This window comes from Lipotes vexillifer, unplaced genomic scaffold (genome assembly GCF_000442215.2).
Source record: "Lipotes vexillifer unplaced genomic scaffold, Lipotes_vexillifer_v1.1 scaffold258, whole genome shotgun sequence".
In the NCBI taxonomy this organism is placed as follows: domain Eukaryota; kingdom Metazoa; phylum Chordata; class Mammalia; order Artiodactyla; family Lipotidae; genus Lipotes; species Lipotes vexillifer.
This window is the reverse complement of record NW_006793735.1, coordinates 506,898-519,398: the sequence shown is the minus strand read 5'-3', so window position 1 is coordinate 519,398 and position 12,501 is coordinate 506,898.

The window sequence follows — 12,501 nt, the reverse complement described above, 5'->3', positions numbered from 1 at the left end:
TCCTGCTGACCTAGGTTCATACCTTGACTGCCATTTATTAGTTGTGTGATGAAGGTCAGTGTTCTTAGACCCTATATCTTGTGTCCTCATCTGTAAAATGAGGAAAACAAGACCTATCAGCCTGCTTGACAAAGTTATCATGGAGATCAATTATGAAAATTATTATATAATATACGGCCATTGCTATTAACATGTTACACTAGTAACATAATAATAGTGAACATTTGCTTAGTGCTTACAATGTATCAGACTCTGTGCTAAGGGATTTAAATGTATTCTCTTATTAATTTTTACAATGCCCTATGAGATGGATACTATTATCCCCACTTTATAAATGAGGTAACTGAGGCATAGCGAGATTAAGTAAATTGCCCAACATCACATGGATGGTATGTGATGAAATTGGAATTCTAACACAGGTTGTCACCCATCCATGCTCATTCTAACACTACTACATCCTTGCATCCTTCTGTGTAGCTCTTTATAATTTATACACTTTTCACACACATGTGTCTATGTAAAGAATTACTGAATAACTATGTTGAGTACCTACTTACATCTCTGAAATTGTGTTTGGCGCTCATTTAGTCCTCACACCTGTGAAGTAATTATCTGGTGAGGAAACTGATGTTTAAATTTAAACAATTTCCCCAAGATCACATAGGAAAGCCTCAGGACTGGACAGAGTAAGGTATCATCTAACTAATAGGACTACTGGAGATAGGATTTAAAGTCAGGTGTCCTAATTTCACATTATTTTTCACTGCTTAATGGTGCCTCCTATGGTCATATGTGCATATGCCTCCGTGTGCACTTTCAAAGGGAAATCTGTGCCATAAAGGAGTCTGTGACTTGCCAACTGGAATCCACTGCTCCCACCATCAGGACCTGCTGTTAGTACTCATAGTCTCCCTGTGGCTTCTGGGTAGAGGTGTGATGACAGAGAACAGCTTGGCTTGAAGAATGTTACAGGAGAATTTCCTGACCTGTATTCATGATGCCCCCTGCTTATTATGCTAGCAGGCCAGGGGCTGTCTGAAGCCCAGCTTCACAGAGTTAACGCTAATAAATATTGTTATAATGTTATAGCAGAGATGCTCAAGCTTTATCATGAATAAGAATCAGCCAGGGAACTTGATAGAAATCTAAGTTTACTGGCTTAATCCCCAGAGATTTTGGTTCTGCGGGTCTAGGTGTGGCATTTTCTAGTAAGCATTCTAGGCGCTTCTGATGCAGGAAATTCTTGAATGATATTTTAAGAAATACTGGGCTGTACTCTTTTCTGTTCTCCATCACCATGGCAATCCACATCCTACTGCATTAGTTTTTGTAAGGGTTGGACTAAGCAAGATTGTAAATGTGATCTTTGCCATGAATTCAGAAATGTCTGTATTTGGGATTTTGGTCTGGTAATCTTATCTTTTTTGTTGTGAGTTCTGGGTGACCTGACATATAACACATGTCATTAGCTCTGGAAATGCCACTGTGTGGACCTTCCAACATCTCAGCACAAAGTGGCTTAGATGTATATAATGTATCAGTAGATGAGTTAAACCAAAACTACATAAAAGTCTACAAATAAAGAGGAGAAAAGGGAAAGCTAGCAGTGCTCTCTATCTGTGAAACACAGGTTATTACTGAATGTAAGGAAGTAGAGTGTGTTAGGTGTAACTGTAGAAACCACAAAAATAAAGGGAGGTTTAAGGAATACAAGCCATGAGGGTTTGAAATATCTGCTGAATTAAGACTTTTCCTCCTTAAGTAGGTTCTCAGGAGAGCTTAAGTCAATTTTTTTAACGCTCACATTTTAGAGCCTAACCAGTGACAGAATTAAGCCATTAATTCCTTTTCCAATTAAATGAAATGTTTATCATTTAACCTACTTTGTGAAGTTCATAGAACATGTTTATACTGAATGAATATAATGAACTCTTTTCCTTTCAAATCTCCTTTTGAAAGACCGCCCCCCGCCCCCACCTCTACCCCCGCCAACCAAGAAAGGATCTCTGTTATGTTATTCTAACATATACATAGCTGCTGCACCTGGTTACTGAGTCAGCTGTGGCTAACTAGGATGAATAAATTAAACTATATTCCAACATACCAGAATATTACTGAGAATCTGATGCTAAGAACTGCCCCGATAAAATGAGTTCACTAAATCAGTGCTATGAGGGAGTTTATAAGGCTACCATTTATTGGGTGAATATTTACAAGTTAAAACTAACCTCTGGCTAATAGCAATATTCTTATTTTAAAAAAATTGGGGGGCTTCCCTGGTGGCGCAGTGGTTGAGAGTCCGCCTGCCGATGCAGCGGACACACGTTCGTGCCCCGGTCCGGGAAAATCCCACATGCCGCGGAGCGGCTGGGCCCGTGAGCCATGGCTGCTGAGCCTGCGCGTCTGGAGCCTGTGCTCCGCAGCGGGAGAGGCCACAACAGTGAGAGGCCCGAGTACCACAAAAAAAAAAAAAAAAAATTGGAATCTTTTATGTCTATTCTAATTGGGCAAATTTATGATCAACTCTAAATTTCTCTTCTTTACAATGATTAGAAGTAGAATTAATCTTCATGGCATCTGTACAGAGCCTGGAATTTTGAACACTGCAACAACAGAACATCACAGGTTAGACTTTACTTGTGGATTGCCACCTGCACTTTTGACTTTGAGCAAATACTGATTGAGAGACACATTTACAAGATGTTGTGCTAAAATTATAATAATAGATCCTAACTTATCATAATGCCTTGCCTTACATAGTACAAACTGTTTCCGGATTCAAATGACCGTCACTGATCTGCCAAAACCCTCCCAATGTAGCCAGGGAATGTGTCATCATCCTCGTTTGACTTGACCACTATAGGTCCACTCCACTGCTTCTCATTGCGTGATAAAATAATCATAGATCAATTTAAGGTCTATCACTCAGACAAGGGAAAAAGAGAAATCTAGAAACCAAACTAGTGAAATCAGTTGTTCAATTTAAACCTCAGATATAATTTTTTCTAGTCTAATTTTATCCATATATTAGAAAATCATTTAAGTATTTTTAATGAGATAAGTCAGAATGATATTCTAAAGGTAGTATTTCTGAAGAATATTTATGAACTTGGAAAATTCTCATGGTGTAATTTTAGGTGTTCACATAACTGTATATGCAATATAAACCTAATTTTAAAATATATGCACATATTCAGACACACACACACAAAAACACTGGGAAGAAATACATCAAAATGTCAATGATAGGGTTTCCCTGGTGGCGCAATGGTTGAGAGTCCGCCTGCCAATGCAGGGGACACAGGTTCGTGCCTGGGAAGATCCCACATGCTGCGGAGCAGCTGGGCCCGTGAGCCATGGCTGCTGAGCCTGCGTGTCTGGAGCCTGTGCTCCGCAACGGGAGAGACCACAACAGTGAGAGGCCTGCATCCCCCCCCCCCCAAAAAAAATAAACAAATGTCAATGATAGGAGCTGAACTTCATTAGTCACTAGGAAAATATAAAGTAAAACCACAATATGACAACAGTTTATCTACCAAAATTGCTGAAGTGAAAAAGAAAGAAAATACCAAGTTTTGGTGAAGATGTGGAGCAACTAAAAGTCTCATGCTCTGCTAGTAGGAGTGTAAATTGGTACCACAACTTTGAAAAACCATTTGGCAGTATAAATTAAACTGTATGTATATTCTACACATATCTTATGACTCAGCAATTCTACACCTAAGTAAATATCTAACATAAGTGCAAATATATGTTTACCACAAAACATGTACAGGAATGTTCATACTAGAATTTTTTGTAATTGCCCCAAACTGGTGGTATATTCACAGCTATGAGAATGAATAAGCTATAACTATACAAAATGATATGTATAAATTTAACAAATCTCTGTTTTCTTAATGATGAGAGAAAGAAGATGTTTTATAAATGAAAAGCAGACAAAACTCACTTATGGTATTAGAAATCAGGATAATGGTATTTCTCTTTGGTGGAGGGTTGTGACTAAAAGGGAGCATGAAATGGAGAGGATGCTGAGTTACTGGTAATATACTATTTCTTGATCTGGGAGCTGGAAGCTGGTTACACATTTGTGTTTGTGAAAATTTACTTATCTAAATAAATATGATTATTGAAATTTTCTTAGGGATTTTATGCAACAATTTAAAATCTCCCAAAAAAGAAAGAAAAATTAATGGCTGTTGTTCTCCACAGTGGGATATGGGCAAATTTTAGATTCTTATTTATACCTTCCATTATTTTCTAAATTTTCTGTATAATTAATATATAATACTCTTATAATTGGAAAAATATATTCAAAGGAATGTTTTCATATACAGTTTCTTGAGAGGTATTAATTATGATGATAATACTTTAAACTCCATGAAAAAAATTCAAATTAAAAATAAATCTTTCCTATCTGCTATCCTATAGTCCTATGAGGTGCTCAGGGTAACCTGCATTATTTCCTACTTAATTAGAATCTCTTTGGGTCAGATTCAGGAACTGAATATTTTTTCAACATTCCTAGGTTATTCTTATTCATAATTGATTTTGAGAACTAGGTAGTTCATACTGTTGCAAAGAGGAGTGTCTTACAAAAGAAGAGCATTATGGGGAGAAATTTGTTCTCCCTGCTGTTCAGTCATTCCCCTGGCCAAAGTAGTTGTCATCTAAAAACTTGAAAATATTTTTACTTCTGCATTACATAAGTGAATTATAAGATGTCAGAGAAAATTATACTGTACCAAAGGCCTGCTCTATTGTTATCTAAGTAAACTTCATAATAATATTGAAAATGATAAGTGGCAACGTGAGCCAATTGCCCAAATTTGCCCAGTTTGTGATTTATGTGATATTATGTTGAGATAATCCTAGTTACTGCATTGTGCTTAAAGATTAGGTGTAATAAAACATTTGTTTTAATCTGAATTCTCATTAAAGACATTATCGATCAATATTTATTGAGTATTCATTATATATTAGATATTGAGAAATAGAGCAAAATGTCAAATAACGTGGCTATTTCCCTCTACCAAACTCTACTGCTTGGAGGATGGTATTTAGCAACAGTCTGTGATGGCAGAGAAATTCAGAGGCAAGAATATCTAACCATGAGTTCTTGTGTATACGATAATGTGATTAGGCTGATAATATTCCACCTTAAATAGTTCATAATTATAAAGCTCAGCAAAATTTGCATTAGTCTCATATAGTAGTTTCCAGAATAGATTAATCCATAGTACCTAATTGTGAAATTACTTCCAAGTGAGAATCTTTATTTATTTTTTTATTGTTTTAAAAAATAAATTTATTTATTCTATTTTTGGCTGTGTTGGGTCCTCGTTGCTGCGCGTGGGCTTTCTCTAGTTATGGGGAGTGGGGGCTACTCTTCGTTGCGGTGCGTGGCTCCTCATTGCGGTGGCCTCTCGTTGCGGAGCACGGGCTCTAGGTGCGCAGGCCCCAGTAGTCGTGGCACGAGGGCTCAGCAGTTGTGGCTCGCGGGCACTAGAGCACAGGCTCAGTAGCTGTGGCACATGGGCCTAGTTGCTCTGTGGTACGTGGGATCTTCCCCGACCAGGGCTCGAACCCATGTCCCCTGCATTGGCAGGCGGACTCCCAACCACTGCGCCACCAGGGAAGCCCCTGAGAATCTTTAATGTTTTCTTTTAATCAATACCACCTGCCTTCTTATTTGATAAACATAGCTGTTTATAATTTTTTCCACTTTTTGCTTGCATAAAATGCCCTTCACAGATAGGTGAAAACAATTTGAAAGTGCCTTCAGAAGGCACTTTCTGAACTTAAACTATGTTATAATAAACTGTTCCCAGAACAATATTAATCATGACTATCTTGACTCTATTTTTGAATAAAATATGGTTTTGCTTTAAAATCCATTCAAACAGAAATTATAAAAAAGATAAACATTTCATCTGAATGCAATTTTGAAATCTTTTCTTCTAGGTTCTGCTTGAAGAGTCTTGAATGTGTTCAGTTAAGGTTTCCTAATTATTTTCATGATTGTTGATTGTGATGTCACAGATACCAAAACTCTGAAGAAAGTAGCTAGGCAGAGATCAAAATGTATTTTCCGTAGGTAGGCAACTTCACCTACAGAGAAGTCATATTTTTATTATTTGTGCATAAATAAGTACAGCATGGAGTAACACTAGAGAACAGAGAATTTCACTCTCTTATTTGATACTTGCAGTAACTGAACCCCAGAGATGATAGAAGCCATATCCAAGTACATATAGCTAGTTACCAGCAGCTGTTTCTAGTTTAAAAAAAAAAAAAGAAGAAAAAGAAAAAAGGTCCTATGAATCCTACTTCTTTGCTTTTTTAATTGCACAGAATAGGTTCTACTTTGTCAAATACATTGTCCTATGATAATACACGGAGCAATAAAATTTATTATACTATTAATATTTATAATTTTTATCTGTGAAACCTTCTGATAAGAATCTAAGAAGTAAATATGGCTGCCTTAGATGTAAGTTATGTTTTAGCCAAACCAAACTTCTGGCAGCCCTCCTCAGTGTCTTTGACCATGCTTTATACCTTCTCTGTTCTTCATCTGGTTACCTACTAGTTCTCACTTTTTATTATAAACTGCTAAGTTAAAGCCCACTTTATTGTTACACTTATGGGACAGAGTGTAGAGTCAGGCATGTTTGCATAATTTATGCCTTTGCCTAATATTTACGGAAGTGAGTAACAAATATCAGGAACAAAAACAGAGATAGGGCTTCCCTGGTGGCGCAGTGGTTGAGAGTCCGCCTGCCGATGCAGGGGACACAGGTTCATGCCCCAGTCTGGGAAGATCCCACATGCTGCGGAGCGGCTGGGCCCGTGAGCCATGGCTGCTGAGCCTGCACGTCTGGAGCCTGTGCTCCACAGCAGGAGAGGCCACAACAGTGAGAGGCCCACGTACCGCAAAAAAAAAAAAACAAAACAGAGATAAAATTTCATCTTTAGGAATACTAGGGGCATGACCACAAAGTCATATTACAAGTTCACCAGATGTAATGCATTTGGATGAAGACAAATGAGGACACTAAGGTTTGAATCAGTAAGTGGGTGAGGACGTTCCAGTGATGAAAGAGAGCCATGGGAGATAAAGAAGGAAATGACCCATTTGAGACTCATTCTTTCTCCACAGAACAGGAGAGGAGCAGGTCTAATGGCAAAATCACATTACACTATAATTTTAACTCCTAGATAGGTTTTAAACAGGAATATGGTACATAGTTGGAGGCAAGATTTAGCCTAAAGAGAGCTTGTAAATAATACTTGGTGGTGGTGGTGGTAATGGTGGGAGATTTGCAGCTACTTAGTAAAATCTGTAAAAGACTAGTTAGGGAGACCAAAGCTGGGGAACAGTTAAATACTAGGTACTCTTTTCCTAAAAATAGTGGAAAGCTCCCAGGGAAAGGTACTCAAATTTCCATAGAGGTAGGCAGATATAACCCACCTAGACTTTGGCTACCAGTTTCTCCAGTTTACTCTTCACACAGCTCCTAGTAACTGAATGACTAATTAAGAGCTATGGGCTTATACACTAGGTTTTCAGCTCAAGGTCTACGGGAATAAATAAACCATACCTACACAAACTAGGAATAGAATCTTAGTGAAGTTCAATGACAAATAAAGAGTCCTTAAGCTATACTGACAGAAATAGCACATCCATCAAGGGGAAAAAATCAGTATGGTCTCAGACTTGCCAGCTTCATTAGAAGTAAAAGATTATGGAACAATGATAAAAAGTTTTGAGGAAAATGAATGTTGTTAATCTTCAAGGAAGGAGTTCAAATCTTCATTACTTCTTCCACTCCGGGAAAGAGGGGAATTGATCTCAGTTAGATCCTATAGCAACACGTAGCCTAGGCTTGCTAATGGGGAGAGTCATTGTGTAATGAAAATTAAAAGATCATTGCAACTGGATATGCCTCTCTCTTCTATATTTCCCTTTCATAATGCTGAGGTGTTAAGGACCAAGCACCTTGACTCAGCATTATGGAAGGCAAATAATCGTAGTTCAGCATTCAGAATTAAGGAAAAATCATTATCCATATTTCTTGTTTACTGCTGCTGGAATGTGTATATTTTATCAACCAGGAGAAAAGAAATAGGGCCTATCTTAGCCTGATTTTGTAAAAAGCTATTTAAGCCTAATATATTTACAGCCTAGGAATAGTTCACATGGGCCATTCCAGACCAACAGAGTTCTCTGCGTTGGGCTGTAGAAAAGTGTTACAAGAAGTTAACTAGGAATGACTCACAAAGATATGAAGTTAGAAAGTTATCCAGGGTTTCTGTTCAAGATGGGGTTGTGATTTCATGTTTGAGTCCTCACTTGCCATTCTAAATATATAGCAATGATAGATAAACTCTAAAGTGAAAACATTGAAAGGACATGCTGAACAAAAAATTTACCTATGCATATGAAAATGCAAGAGAAAACCAAAAGTAGTAAACTAAAAGCCTACTAGACTTTGGGACCAGAATTATGCAAATCTGTGACGGAGTAACAGAGTTTAAATGTGCTTCATGTAAGGCAGGAGACAAGGGTCAGGCTTACTGCTTAAAATAGGGGCTGTGTTGGTGCTCCATCATCCATGAAAGGAAGTTGTAAAAAGTTGTGACCAAAAATTTCCTGAATTATAGATAGAGTATATTGAGAGATGGAAGTAAGCACAGAATCAAAGCTAGGACCTGGGCCAATCTACCTGCTAGTTCAGACTAAATATCATCAGGTACTTGAAAGGGGACCCTGGGACAAGGTGGAATTTAAGACAACTGTAAAACTGTTAGGCAAGGAGGAATGTGCACAGTGGTAAAAAACAAATTCCCACAGAAAGTAAGAGTTCAAATTAAAAATTCAAACACACTAAGAAAAGTAATACTAAGAAAACCAACAAAATTAAAAATGAGGAAGTAAATTAACTTAAGGCTGACATTGGGTTAATTAACTTGCAGGTTAATCTTGAACATAAAAAATGTAAATATTGGAATAAGAAAATCAATATTCAGGTAAACTATAGACTAGAAAAAGTCAAAGGGAGAATTAACGAATTGGAATATGGCATAGGAATTCAACCAAAACTCATAGAAAGAAAAGTTAAAAGACATAGATTGATTAATTGATATATTCTAATATAAATTTAATAAAAATCCAGAAATGAGGATATAAAGAATAGTAGAAAAGAAATATTCAAATATATTACGGTTAAGAATATTCTAAAATTAAAGAAACACATGAGCCTCATTTGAAAATGCCCACTGTATTATTTCTTAGAGCTGCTGTAACAAAGTACCACAGACTGGGTGGCTTAAAATAATAGAAATGTATTGTTTCACAGCTCTGGAGGCTAGAAGTCCAAAATCAAGGTGTTAGTAGCATAGATTCCTTCTGAGGGCTATAAGGAAGAATTTGTTCTCTGCCTCTCTCCTATCTTCTGGTGGTTTACTGGCGATATTGGTGTTCCTTGGCTTGTAGGTGCATTATCCCAATCTCAGCCTTGATCTTCACATGGCATTCTCTCTGTGTCTCTAACTCTTCATTGTATGTCTGTCTCTATGTGCAAACTTCCCCCTTTTAGAAGGATAACAGTCATATTGAATTGAAGTCCACTCCCAATGACCTCATTTTGATTACCCCTGTAAGGACCCTGTTTCCAAATAAAGTCAAATTCTGAGGCACAGCAATTAGGACTTCAACACATCTTTTTTAGGGGACACAATTAAATCCATAAAACTCTCCAAATACTGAACAGGAAAAATAAAGTGAAACTTCGTTAAATCAAAGGGCAAGATAACCAGAAAGAAGAGGTGGATTGACGGTAGAATTCTCATCAGTAGCAAAATTGTCAGAAGACAAAGGAAGAATGTCTTCAAACAGCTGAGGGAAATTGAGCTAGAATTCCACACCCAATTAAAAGAATCATTCCATTAAGGGTTAAATAAATCATTGTTTTCAAACAGGGAGTTCTAGAAAGTTTACCACTCATAGATTTTTGCATAAAAACTTACTAAAATTGAACCTAAAGAAAAGGAGTAGGGTGCAAGGACCTACAGTGAGTTCAGAAATTGATAACACATATTGGAATAGCAATGAACTGCTAAATGTAAAAAAACATACTTTTATGTGGGCATTTTTAAAGAATCTACTTAACAAAATCAAGAAACATTGGGAAATGATAAAAATTTACTAAGGACTTATTTAGGAGGATAGAAAAACTGAATAACTTTAGAGTTTGCTAGAGGAATTTATAGATAAATATATATGGCAAATATATCAGACAAACAGTCAAAAAGAAACAGGAGGCAACGGTATTAATATCAAACAAAGGTGATTTCTAGGCAGTAAAAATGAAAAAAATATTAATGTCACAAACATTACAAATTTAAAAATCAGGAGAAAAAAATGAGACCCACAATGAGAAAAACAAATCAATAGCCCAGTTAAAAAATGAACAATGGTTATACAAAGGTGATTAATAGAAAAAATACAAATGGCCAAGAAACATGAAAATATATGAAACGGTATTAATAATCAGATAAGTGAAAATAATAAACTATGAAATATATTTTGGCTTTTGGATCAGTATAGATTAAAATACAGATAAAATCCATTATTAATGAAGATGTGAGGAAATAATCACTCTCAAGTTTTATTCATGGGAGTTAGTTAAATGGGTAGTTCTTTCTGTAAGTAATCTGGTATATAAATAAATTGTAAATTGAGCAAATTATTTGATCCAGGATATAATCCCACTTTTAGAAATTTAATCTAAGGAGATAATAACAAAGATGTTCTTTACATTGTTTATAATACCACCTTGAGAATTCAAAGCAGTCATTTTAAAGATGACAAGGCAGAGCAGCATAAAACAGGGATGGCTCTTTGGCATCCTTCATTGTTCTAACTTTTATCTGAGAAACTTTAAACCACTTTAGCCACTGCACTATAGAATACAGAAACATAAACTTTTCCTTTTAAATTGAAAACATGATTTTATCGTCATAAATTAGGAGTGGGCTCAATAAACAACAGGCATCCAAACATATTGCCTAATTATCATCAGAAGGATGGACCTAAGATCAGTTGCTCCTAGCCAAAACCATCCTTCTTGGCAGACATCTTCCATTACATCAACGCATTAAGATACCTGCAGTTAATTTATTTTTAAGAATTTCATTATATAGTTCAATATTATGGCTATGGTTTTAAAACCTTCCCTGAAAAATGCCTAGGCTACTGTCATTGAGCCCTGTTCCATGGTGAAGTCACAAATGCAGATGTCTACAGATGCTGGAGAGGTAAAGTAATTGAGTAGAGTAGTCTGGATGAGAAATGTAGTCAGCTGGGGAGCACAGGATTCTTTTGAGTATAATCTCAGTTTTTAGCAGTTAGGCAATTTGGTGGATGTTCCCAATGGTTTCACTCAATGAATAAGTCCAGTCTTTGTGGGGAGCCTATGGCAGTGGACAGTGAAAGCTACCGGATTGGGACATTTGATTTAATTTACTATATCACCAGGTCTCTTGTCCATTTCTATGAAAGCAGCTACATTTTCAGAAATGCTGTATCAGCTTTTGCAGAAATTCTGTATCAGCTGAGACTGGCTTGCAATTCTCTAGGACTTTTTTCTCTCAGTCATTTCCCATAGAACTAGTATTGTATTTTATGTGTCTGGACATAAAATTTTACTGACTAGCCCAGAATAGTACTTTCCCCACAGGATCTGGTCCATCACCTTCTTCAAGAATCAATATTATTCAGGATGAGTAATATCCATTTCCTAACATCACCCTTCCAGTAATTCAAGTGCATTTTTGACTGAATTGATGAAGAAAGATAAAACTGAATACACTCTAGTTCACAGGTGCTAATCTGTGGTACAGATTAGGACTACATCAGAATTGAAATAGTCCCAGAAGATATTCTAAACAACAACAACAAAACTATCTCTTTAGACTTGACTGAAATCAGTTTTTCTAACCTCAAAGCTGTTTCTCCCTCCATGTTCCCTAACCCAATGAGTAGGATTAACATCTATCCAGTTTTCCAAGCCAAAAACACAAGCATGTCTTTGATTCCCATTCCTTCCCAACTACCTCTCTTCTAACAACTCCCACCTTGTCTTGTCAATTTTATCTTAATTGACTCTAATTCATCTACTGCCTTTACTATAAGTAAGGATACTATCATTTTAAAAGGCCCCTGATTGTTCTCCTTTAATCCATCCTTGTCCCCTGTAATTTGCTTCCTACACTGCAGCCAAAGTGACCTTTTCAAGATGCAAATCTGATTTTCTCACTTGACCACTTAAATCTTTTCAGGTGTCTTCAGGTAAAGGTTCCATGGCTTAACATGGAGGTTATAAAGCTTATAAGGTCCATAAGAATGATGTCTGTTTACCTTTCAATCTCATTTTTTACCACTCCCCTTTGGACCATTCTGAGCTATATTCAGTTTTTCCAATAATGCCTTTCTCT